The 12,052-nt window shown below is 40.5% G+C and overlaps 1 protein-coding gene across 2 annotated transcripts in view; it reads left to right on the top strand.

Moving 5' to 3' along the window:
* ARHGEF26 (Rho guanine nucleotide exchange factor 26) overlaps nucleotides 1-12,052 on the top strand; it is a 136,600-nt gene that overhangs the window by 16,033 nt on the left and 108,515 nt on the right. The gene's annotated exons all lie outside the window — the stretch shown is intronic.

The raw sequence follows: 12,052 nt of genomic DNA, 5'->3' as shown, positions 1-12,052 counted from the left end.
GAGTCCCAAGGCTCCATCTTTGGGGCTCCTCTCTGATCTGCACTCCCAGGCTCATTGCTCCTAGTCTTGTGGCTTTAAATGGATCATCTGCCTCTGACGATCTCCAGGTTTCTGTCTCTAGACTGGACCTTTCCTTGAGCGTCAGGCGAGGATCTCCAACTTCATTTCTGGTGTCTAGCCGGCATCCCAAAGTTAACCTGTCCCAAAGTTGACTTCTGATCACTCCCTTCTCTCCCACTCAAATCAGCTTCTCTCACAATCTCTTCTTTTTCTCAGCAAATAATGACTCCATTTTCCAGTCTTGAAGATCAAAACCCTTGGCGCCATTCCTCACACCTCTCTCTCCCATAACCTGCTTCCAATTTGGTGCAAAGCCTGTTGCCTGTACCTTCAGAATAGAGCTGCTTTGCGTCTGCCATTCTGTCAACATGGAGGGCATTGTCCCCTGTGCTTCCCAGCTCAGCTCCCTGCGTCTTCCTCTGTGCCTGTTGCTCTCGTCTCCATGCAGCAGCTATATAGTTACATTGCTGATTTGTGACCCTATTACAATGTACTAAGGCATCCTGTTTTTTCTGAAGTGTTAAGTGATTTCTTAACTCCACTCAAAGTAAAGACCAAGCCTTACACAGACCAGTGTGTTCTGGCCCCTGGTTACTCTGCTGAACTCCTCTCTTGCATCTCTGTCTTGCTTGTTGCTCAGTTATGCTGATGTTCCTTCTTTGCGAGGTGCACTCTGCCTCAGGACCTTTGCACTTGCTGTCTTCTCAACGTACACATGACTCTTTCACTACCACCTCCTTATCTTTTCTTATCCTCTTCCTGACACTTACCCCTCTCACATACTATGTGATTTACTTTTCTTGTTAATTGTCCATATTTTCCCACTGAAATAAAAACTGCATGAAGGCAGATTTTTGTTATATTCTCTATTATATCCCTAGCACCTGAAACAGTGCCTGAACTACAGTAGGCTTACAGTAAATCTGTGATGAATTTATGAGTGAATGAATGAAGACCAAACCTAATTCCATAAGTGAAAATAACAGAAAGCTACCCAGCAGTTAAAATAGCCAGAAAGTTTCCTATTTAGGGACTTTGTGGAGGCTGTTTTTAATTTTTATTTTAAAAGAAAAGTTATTGACATTTTCTTGGCTACATCCTGGATTTAATAAATGTCTTTGATACATTAGGAAATTTGGTATCTTCATAGTTTAAAACTACCTATGTTAGGTGTTTGCATACTATGAGATCAAATTAAATTACAGCCTTGTCCTTCACTTGATAATGTCTTTTGGGGGTGTGGATGGGATGCATTTAAGAACAATAGGAGTCTGTAGGAATACAGTGTTGTTAAGTAAGAGGAAAGCAGGCTCAGTGATTTTGCTTTACTTTTTTATGTATTATTTGCATTTGGCCTCAGTTGTGGCACGCGGGATCTTTTGCTGAGGCTCATGAACTCTAGTTGTGGTGTGCCGATTCAGTAGTTGTGATGCTTGCGCTTAATTTCTCCACGGTATGTAGGATCTTAGTTCCCCGACCAGGAATTGAACCCATGTCCCCTGCATCATAAGGTGGGTTCTTAACCACTGGACCACCGGGGAAAGTCCCAGCTCAGTTGCTTGAGGAGTTCTGAATAACTATGGGGAAGGGCTTTACAGTACTAAACTTGGGCTTGTGGAAATCATCCATCAGATTCTTGTGTTTGCCCTCTTGACCTTAAGATGTCCCCTTGTGGTGTCTCTTCTCTCGGTCCAGTGAAGGGGCCATTCCAGATCCACAGAGTGACTTGTCTCCTTGTTGATTGAATAGAGAAATTGTCACCATCAAAATGACTACTGAATCTATAAATATGGAGCTAGTGCTTAAAAGTTTGTTTCTAAATTTGTTTGATTTATCCAGAATACTTAAAGCCTGTTGATTTTCTGCATGATTAATCTGTACTCTTCTGTCTTAGGATCATTTTGGCATTTGTTACCTGTATATCTGCTATTTGGGGGCATAAGGACTATATAGCCAGTGGACAGCTTCTGCAGAAGGAAGTATTGTTGCCAGTGAAAGGAAATTGCAGATTATTTTCCCCTTTGGTGTAGGAGATAAACTCTACTACTCATCTGACTGCAATAATAAAAATGGAACAGTTCCCGTTTGGAGCAGCAGGAAACCCTGCTTCTGGTAGTGATATACAAAGGTTTATGGCTGCTGTCTGCTAAATTCATACTCAGCTGGTCTCAGTGGGAGCAGGCAGGGTGGAGGCTGACTTGCAGGGTGGCTGTAGCTCTGGGACTTGTCATTGGATCATCGTGATATTAATTTTTTTACATGTAGGTGAAGTATTAACCCAGGACTTGCAGAGGATACTGTACTGCAGGGATTGGACTGGGTTATTTCACTCAGCTTATATCGTCCTTGTGACAATACCATGAGGGTGACTGCTATTTCTCCACCATATATTGAGGCAGGTGAGACTCTGAGATGACAAATATGGTTCCTGTCCTACTGTTTTTCTTATGGTCTTGAGGTTACCTGGAACAGAGCCTTTCAAGTTTTTCAAAATAACGGCCATGTACCTAGGGCCCTGAAAGAGCAGAAACCGCATTTCCATCAGGTACTTGGCCAATAATATGACTCCATCTCGGAAGTGGCCTGTTGGCTGTCTTCTCATTTTCCCTTTTTGCCTGGTCTGTCTGCTCTCCTGAGAGCTCCTACACACTCGAAGTTTCTGAGTTCTTGTAACTTAGACTTGAGGTTACCTAGCATGGTCCTGGCCCTTCTCATGTTACCCTTTTAGCTTTCCATGGATAGCTACCTGTTGAGTTTCTTAAGAGATAATCATGTAGACTTAGACACTAATTCTTCACCTGCCCCCCCACACTTAAATAGGTCATTTAAACATTTACTGTTATTTGATCAGTGCTTAACCAGCCCTGTTCCAATCTGTTTTGACCCCCCACATGATGAGAAATCTGGCCACTTGGGCTGCTGCTTCTGCGGAATCTGAGTAGGACAGCTTTTCTTTCATGTGTGAATGAGAGTGTACAGTGACATGACTGACATATCTAGTGGAAATGTACACATGGTGGAGTTACCCTGCAACCGTGGTTGGTATCGGTAGCTTAACATAATGAGAAATACATTGTACTTCTAACCTAGTATGTGTGTTCATGGGTGCGCATGTCTGTGTACCTCGAACAAAAGCTCCCAGTGTGGAAGTTACCCTTAATACATACAGTGCCCTATGGCATTTTCTGTCCTGTCCTTTCTGTTTTGTTACCCTGACGTGGATGACGAGCAGAAATTTGGGGGCTTTGTTTTGCTGTTCACTAAGTGATGAGAAGTTTGTAGTCTGAAAATGCTAGTGTCTGACTCCAGAATTCACACGTGTTCCACTGCATTGGGGCGAATGGGGCAAACACAACAAACCTGAAGCCAGTACCTACTCTGTGGGAACTTAGAAGCTGGTTTAGGAGGCAACAGAAATGAAAGGTCTAAGTGATGTTTTTGAAAGAATGTAGGGCAAAATGCAGAAATGAATGGCACAGGTAGATGTGGTAGAAAGCAGTAAAGGCCAGGAAAGTGCTCCCTAGAGGTTATGACTAAAACTCAATGGGCTAGATGGGCCAAGAGTCGAAAATAAAAACAACAGAAGTGTAAAATAATTGCTTGAGTAATTGAAAATGAAACTTGAGGTATAGGTAAATGGGAGAATATTGGTAATTCTATGCCTGTTTCTCAGGTCCCCTCCATATAATAAGGTAATTCCTGCCCAGTGGGATCATGGCATGCTTTGAACATGGCACATAAAACATCAGTTCACTTTAGTACCCACTTTTCCGAAACCACTTTTGCTCAAGTTTAGATTGTGTTGCAAATCTAAGACACTCACTTCAGCGTCAGTGTTGTTCTAAGGAATTTACTGTTTGGAGGTGATCATTCCTATCCATCTGCCACTTGACAAAAATAACAAGCAAAAGCAGAATGGCAACAAAGATGTCGGCACCTGCTCTATAAACAGGTGTCCTCTTCTGCAAGAAGAGCCCCTCAGCCCTGTGCTGTCTTCGTCAGCACCTCCCGACTCATGCCTTCAACCATGTCGTCGGCTTCATTGTCAGTTCGCACCTCTAGCCCTGTCCTCTGGTCGCCCGTCTGCATGCCTGCCTGTCATCCCTCACTGTCAGCACTGCCTCATAAGCCACCACCTGGTTTGGGCTGGACCGAAACCTTTCTCATCACCTGCCTTTATCTGAGCTGCTTTTATCTGCGAATGGTTACCTCTCAGGAGCTTTCCTGTGGGCAGCAACTAAGAAATGCAGGTATTATTGGCATCTCTACACTGTGTCATTTGCCTACCCTACTTGCTTTGTTTCTTTTTTTGAGAGAAGACTTTGAAACTTAGTTTTTATTAAAAGCGATGCTTTAATTCCAAAGCTAAGAGATGTTTATTAGTGAAAAATAAAAAAGTACCAATAGATAAAAAGAAGAAAGTAAAAATTGTTTGAAATCCTTCCCATGTAGTCACTGTTGATATTTGGGTATATAACTTTTCAGACTTTTTTGTTTTCTTAATGATTATTTAGAATTTTCCTCTTCCTTTAAGCAAAAATTAATAAAAAAATTGTCTTATTGCTCATATTTTCCATTTAATAATGTTGTAAATATTTGTTCACCATTAAACCTGCTGTTTTTTAACCCATTTTTTCCCTCTTAACAACACTGTGAATGACTTTTCATGTCATTAAACTTTCTTTCATAACAACTTTTGTAAAGCCCATATTTATACTTCATCAAATAGGTGGTTTTTTGTGTTGTTTTTTTTTTAGTTTGGTTCTTTTAACCAATTCCCCTTAGTTAGTCATCAGTTTGTTCTTAATTTTCCAATTTAAAATTCAAAATTTAAATTAAGTTCTTTGAAATAGCCATTTTTGAATTATGAAGGTAATGCAGGTGTATTCACCTTATTACAAAACCTAACACAACAAGACTAAAAGTTGCTATGGTTTTACCACCATCCCCGCCTCTTGCCACTGTTCACCATCATTATTAGTCTGGTCTCTTCCTCAGTATTTTATTAAATATCCCAATTTTAAAAACTGCTCATCTTTTATGAAATAATTTTATAGAATTGCCTTTTCCCCCTAAAACAAGTTTTCCTTTTTATCTTACTTCTGTGACATTAACTTTTCATGTGTGTCCTGATCTCATTTTCCCCCCTTGGTTGCTGATAGAAAAAGCAGAAGTGGGCTTCTCTCTCACTGGGGCATAGAGCTTGAGTCCACCTGGGTCCAGGCTCAGTAGCCCGCAGGGGAGTGAATGGTATTGAGAGCCACAAGTCAAAGAGAGGAATTTGTGGAGATTCCACGGATGTCAGGACTAATCAACAAGTTAAATTGCCAGGCGCCCTGCCAACAGCTTCGCTTTCTCTGGAGCAAGAGCTGAGAATTCATTTGGGGATGCAGTTTCTGAGGCATCCAAGGGGAGGACCTTAGTTTAAAGGAAGGGTAGCTGCGGGTCACGCACACCTCGAAGAAATTCAGAACTGTGAGAAGGCAGCGCACAGCGGTGGTAGAGAGATTGTCCTTGTGGGCAGCAGGCAAGCCTGAGTTGAATACCAGCTTGACCACTTATTAGGGCTCACGATGACAACTTTCCTGTGTCTCTGTTTTCTTATTTGTAAAATAGCATTAATAATACCTTTCTTGTGGTATTGTTAGAAGGTTTAGATGCATGGGAAGAACAGTGCCTGGTGCATGGTAAGCATTGGATACATCAGAAGTTGGAGAAATACAAGAGGAACAACCAGAACTCTGAATCAGGTCTTGGCTAAATAAAGGATACTGGTTTACAGGGACTGCCTACAAAGTAACACATGCGCTCTTGTCTCCTAAGTTCTACAAGGCACAGAAGTTTATTTAATGACCTTGCTGTTTGTGGTCTGTACTCTGGGCCTCATATCTGTATTGAAGTAACTGGGACTCAGTGAGGAATCCTGGCCCTGACTATAGAGGGTGACCCAGGCCATTTCCGGTCAGAGCCCCGAGCCCTGCCTTGCCTTATCTGAGCTGGCCACAGTTTTAGCAGACGCGAGGTTACCTCTGGGAGGCCGGCAGAGCTTACTGTTTCTTGAGATTCAAGTTTTGGTGAGGATTATAGCATTTTCAGTTTTAAGTTTATAGAATTTGTAGTTTTACGATTATAGAATTTTACTGTTTTAACAACAGTAGATAAGAGAGGAGCTCTGGTTTTTTGAACAAACGATGAGATCCCTGGCATGTCACTGGAGATCATTTTAAATTAAACATACGATTTATTAAATGGGCCATTGTCTTCTACCTCTCATTATTCTAAAAAATAGTGATCTATGTACCTGTTTCTCCTGAAAAATACCGCACTGTCCCCATCTTGACCTCGGTTATCTCATCTTTGGTCGTCTGGATCTCGGGCCCTTGGTATGGGCGTTCTGCAGCAGCTTGTTGCTTAGGTGGACCGTATCCCAGTGATTTCTCAGTGGACGAGACAGGGCCTGAGACAACCTAGGGGGCTACTTTCAGAAGACAGTTTCAGGCCCATGGCAGATTTTTCATTTTAGGAACTTCAAGCACACTCTCAGCGAGCTGCTGTTCCTATGTTGTTGGAGTGAAAGAACTCTTAACTCATTGGAAATTCCGGGACTGTTCAATTTGTATTAAGCCTGTAGAAAGGACCTAGGAGTGATTGTGTCCCGCGGTATAATTTTACTTTGCAATTCATTCTCTTCCCACTTGAACTCTCCAGAATAGAAGCCCATGAATAGCAAGTCACCAGGAGGCATGAATAAACCAGCTGGTTTTCCACGAATGGGTAACTCTATGTTTGAAGGTCTTAGCTCCAGTGGGTATTCAGTAGACATCAGTGCTTTATGGAGCCTGAGTGAACTTGGATTATAAATATCTGATCTCATTTTTAATTGACTACTTTTCTGAGCTTCTTTGGTCATCAGTCTTTTGCAGGCCCTCCTGTTCTAGTTACTTCGGTTGGTGGGAAAAAGAGAAAGAATGTGCACCCATCTTATCTGTATAGAAACAATGTCAAGTCATAGAGGGCCTGAGGTCATATCCCTGTTTACCCCATAGAAAATGATCCGAGCAGCCTGGAGACTGGGGTAATTCCTCTTGGCTCTGTACACAGTTAGAGGGCAGGCTCTATGCTCTGGTAGGCTTAGTTACACACGGCAACCTCAGGATTCTGTTGGAAACGTAGAGAACCCGGCTTTTACTACCTTCTGTAGTCAGCGGCGTCAGAGGCCAAGGAACGTTGCCTCGGTTTCCTTAAGACAGCTTTTCACAAGGTGAAATCACCTGTATCTGTCATGAGTGCAGAAGTGGAATTACTACCTGAAGCCTGCTTGTTCCTTCATGAGATAGTCATCTAACAAGCTCAGGCTTGCAAAGGATCATGAAGGAAATTGGCATACATTTTGTTTATTTTTTTAATCATAAAAAAATGAAGCATGGTCAATTTACAGTGTCACGTTTCAGGTGTAGAGCAAGGTCATTCAGTTGTACATATACATGTATCTATTCTTTTTTAGATTCTTTTCCCATATAGGCTATTATAAAGTACTGAGTATAGTTCCCTGTGCTATATATCAGCTCCTTGCTGTTTATTTATTTTCTATGTTGAAGTATGCACCTGTTAATCACAAATTCCTTATTTATCTCTCCTTTCCCATTTGGTAGCCATAAGTTTGCTTTCTATGTCTATGAATCTGTTTCTGTTTTGTATATAAGTTCATTTATATAATTTTTATAGATTCTACATATAAGTCATATCATATGATATCTGTCTTTCTCAGACTAAACTTGGTATCAATTTTAGGTGGAGTAACTTTTGGATCTATCCTTTGGGGAGTTTACCTTAAATTTCAAAAACTATATCTTGGAGCCAGTTAGACAGTATATCCATTGATGAAGTATCTCCTACTGTTCTTTATTAGTTTTAGCCAATTGTTAATTTTCGTCTCTTTTGAACATGGAAAATATGTTGATTACAAAAAATCATAGGTGGAGAATTTTAATACCAATTACAACAGTAAAAATATAATTTATAATTATGAATTTAGAACTATTATGAGATTAGTGAGTTCCCTGCATTCACTGCCTTGACAAGTCACATAATATATGTTCATATTTTTAAACATATGTCAGAACTGTAGTTGTGGGCTACAGTTTTATTTGAATTAATTTGTATCCACTTTTATTTGAATAGATGTCATATATGTCAAATAAATATTGACATATATTCACATGTTCTCCTAAGAGTGTAGAATCTGCCATGGCAAGATTTAAACAGTTTTGTGAATTAGTTAGATTGTACAAAATCAAGAACCTCAAACTGAGTGTAGCTCTTAATGTTTCATTCAACTACTCATTTGTAACTGTACTTACTGATGATATAGTTACATAGGAAATTTAAAGCGATGAGCAAGTTCTAGTGAGGTCAGGAGAGAGCTGTAAAGGCTTCTTGCTTGGCAGTCTGTGTGTTCCCCTTTGTGCTGGGCTGGAGCCGCTACTGCAAGATACATATGTAAAAAGTTTTAAAAAAGAGCCTGTGCGATTTAGTTTCTTTCGTTTTAGATGACAGAATAGGAATTCCGTTTTGGAAGCTGGTGTATCATCTTTTCCACACATGGAAACAAGGAGAACACTTGGAGAAATGTGATAAACTTGATATTTTAATTCTCTTAGCAAAAGTGTGCAAACCGCAGAAAACATGTAAAAACTGTAGGTTTTATTGGAAACATATGCTTTACACACATATTTGTGTGCTTGTGCAAAAGAAAAGCCTGGGCTTACCAGTGATATTTACTTCGGTTTAGTAATAGGTCGTTGGTTTTGAATAGAAAATTTCCAGAGATACATACTATAAAATCTTGCACACAGCCTTTGTCCTTCTTTTGTTTCCCTCTCTCCCTTCCTCCCCCTTCTTTCCTTGTTTCTTTCCACTTGACATTTTGCTCTGTGTTTTCATTCTCCCAGTTTTCTCCTGCCTGTCTCCTGCCAGTCTCTGTGGGGCCCTCTTATATCCCCTCTACCCTTCTCTTTCTGGTTTCATTTTCCACATTCTTCGGTCTCTGAAGTCCTCTTGCCCGCTCTTGATCTTCTGCCTGCAGGCACCTGCTCTCAGGTACTGTGTAATTTAGAGTTGCACGTGGAAGATCTCAGGTGGACAAAAAACCTTCTCTTGGCTCTGGAGAAGAACCCGTCCAGCCGGGCCCCAAGCAGTGGTCTGGCAGTCAGCCAGGTAGAGCCGGCTTGTCGTAACTCCAGACCTGGCCTTCTGGATCCTTGAATGTGCCCGTTTTCTTAATTATAACCCAAGAATGTACTTTCTAGAACCTTTTGTTTTCTTTGTCAGTCAATTCTGTATGGGCTACTGGTTTCTAATTGATGACTTCTTGGTTAAAGGAATGTTTGATCATTTTTTATTAGTGTTGGTGAAAGATGATAATTCTATGTATGAGTGCTTTGCCTGTTTCAAAACTACCTTCTCTTCTCCCTCAGAAGGGCAGCTCCTTTAGCTGGGGATTTTTTTTTTTTCTTTTGGATAGGATGAAGTACTCTTAATCCCTCAGTGACCTAGCTGTATCTGGGTAGGTCTTTAAGCCCACATGCTTTACTTTCTTCCCCTTAAGATTTCTGTGTTTGAACTCAGTAGTAGCTGTGGATGCAGATGCTGGTGGCATGGAAATTCTTGCTGGTGACATCACCTCCCGAGACTGTGGGCACAGCGCCAGGATATTGATCTGCTGGGCTTTGAGTCAGGCAGGAAATCCTGTGAAATTCCTGCTCAACGTTAACCAAATGGGAGCAGCTCTGAACGGTTTCATTCTTTTGGCCAGTCTCCTCCCTTATTAAAATGTATGAAGAAGCCTTTTTAACCATGAATTCTTGCTGGCAGGCTGGCCCAGTGTCAGCATGGTAGATAAGGCTGAGAACACCCCGTGATATGTGCGATGACAACAAACATATGGAGACTTGATGCAGACCTGGCATTAGAAGGGATCATCGTTAGTGACAGTCACCCGACCTTAGAAGTAAGGTGCCCTCATGGAAAACTGGGGGTCCCCTATCCCTGATAATATCATGATTAAGAGTGGGAGCCCTTGAGTTGGTACGCCTGGATGAGGATCCTGGCCTTCGTATCTGTTAGTTATGTGATCTGGAATCCTAAGTCGTAGTTGTTATTACTGTCTGTGAAATGGGCATAAGAATAGTATTGGCTTTTTTAGAGTTTTTCTGAGGATTCAGTGATCACAGGCATATAAAATATTGGCATATTTCCTGGCAGTCAGTAAATGATTGTTGATTTTACTATTGAATTAGGACTCTTTCTACGCTATTGTACTGCTCTCTATAATCTTTTCTAACAACCGGATTGAAGGCAGTAACATATAGGTGTCTTTATTTCCCTGACCCCATGTAAAGAACTGTATACCAATGGTCTTCACACTGGGGTACACATCACATGCCTGCATTCAGCAAGACCAGGCAAGGTGGTGGGCAGGAATAGTTTTAAGGGGGACCATTTTCCAGATCCTTAATTCCTAGGCATTCTTTTCTCTAAAACTGAGAGTGTATCTGCAGTTAAAGTGTTACACCAGATTTTGTTGTCCAATTTCCACTTTTCACAGTTACCCCTTTGCCATTTGTCTAAAGAAAGCCCATCTCAAATCTTACTTGGTGTTTGGTGCCCTGTGTCAGCATGTTAAATCACAGCACAAAATAAAATGGGGTCAATTTGAAATATTGGTTTCAGCAAAGCCTCCTTGAATGAAGCCACCATACACCCCCACCTCCATCTCACTCAGAGTTGCAATCTCAGTAAAATTTTACTTTTAGTGCTTAATACATTGAAATTGGAAATAATTGCATCACTTTGATTATGGATTATTAATGGTGTTTGTAGTGATTATACAATCCAGAAGATTCTTTATACTTAAAGCTCATTGATCACAAGAAATTTTAGAAAATTAAATGTAGAAACCTATGCCCTAAATATGCTAGAGTGACTAATTAAATACTCTGACACAGAATTATATCAGGAAATTTGGAGGGAAAATTGACATAGAAATGGGTTTTCAAGGAGAAAGAAGAATAATGTAAAATTATTATGTAAAATAATAATGTAAAATCTCCATGTGTTTTAAATGGATGATGGTGGATATTGTCATCATGGTTTTTATATTCCACTAGATACATTTAAAAGAATATGATAGTACATGGTTAAAATGTCTAGATTTACAATTAATAGGAAAATATGTCTTTAAGATTCTTTAAATTTTGGATGAAAATTTGAAATGTCAACATAAAATGGGTCTAAGGGAACATGGTTTTTTAGTTTTTTTAGGAAGTAGATAGCAAAACGTTTGAAGACCTGTGTTACATTTTATTATTATTGCTTTTTCACATGAGGGGAGGACTTTCTCCTTTTTTGCTGCTCTGTCAAGTTACAGATCTAGTTGGTTGGTATTGTGTACATGCTTTACTTTTCATTGATTAAACTTTAACTGAAAAGCGTGCATGCCTTTCATGTGCTGGACTCAGGGCCAGGTATATTAGAACAGACTCCAGGTCCTGCCTTCATGGGGTTCATAATTCAACCTCTGTTCTGAGTTAGAGACTGAATTTTGGTAGGAACTGCAGCAATCAAGTAGAAATGTGTGGCAGTTGAGATAGGGACTTCGGAATTCAACCATGGACACAATTGCATTATTCCCAGTATGGGGCTGGCATTCTTGGCTCCTGCAGGTTACTCTTGCTTCATCAAAGAATATCAGATTAACATCCTTATTTGTCAAAATTAAATATGCCCAAAAACCTGTTGAAATTGGGCCAAGAGGCCTGTGTTTTCTTGTTTGATTGGGTTTTTGTAAAGCGCGTTGGTGTTCCATTGAGTTTCTGTTTTCAGAGTGTTCACATAGTGTTAAAATTACACTTTCAATGTAATAAGGACACCACATTACTGACCAGGGTTTCTGAGCAGTAAACTGTTAGGGCGGTGGCTTCCTTTCCTTTGT

Source organism: Odocoileus virginianus, chromosome 4 (genome assembly GCF_023699985.2).
Source record: "Odocoileus virginianus isolate 20LAN1187 ecotype Illinois chromosome 4, Ovbor_1.2, whole genome shotgun sequence".
Taxonomy (NCBI): domain Eukaryota; kingdom Metazoa; phylum Chordata; class Mammalia; order Artiodactyla; family Cervidae; genus Odocoileus; species Odocoileus virginianus.
This window is presented reverse-complemented; position numbering and strand designations above follow the sequence as displayed.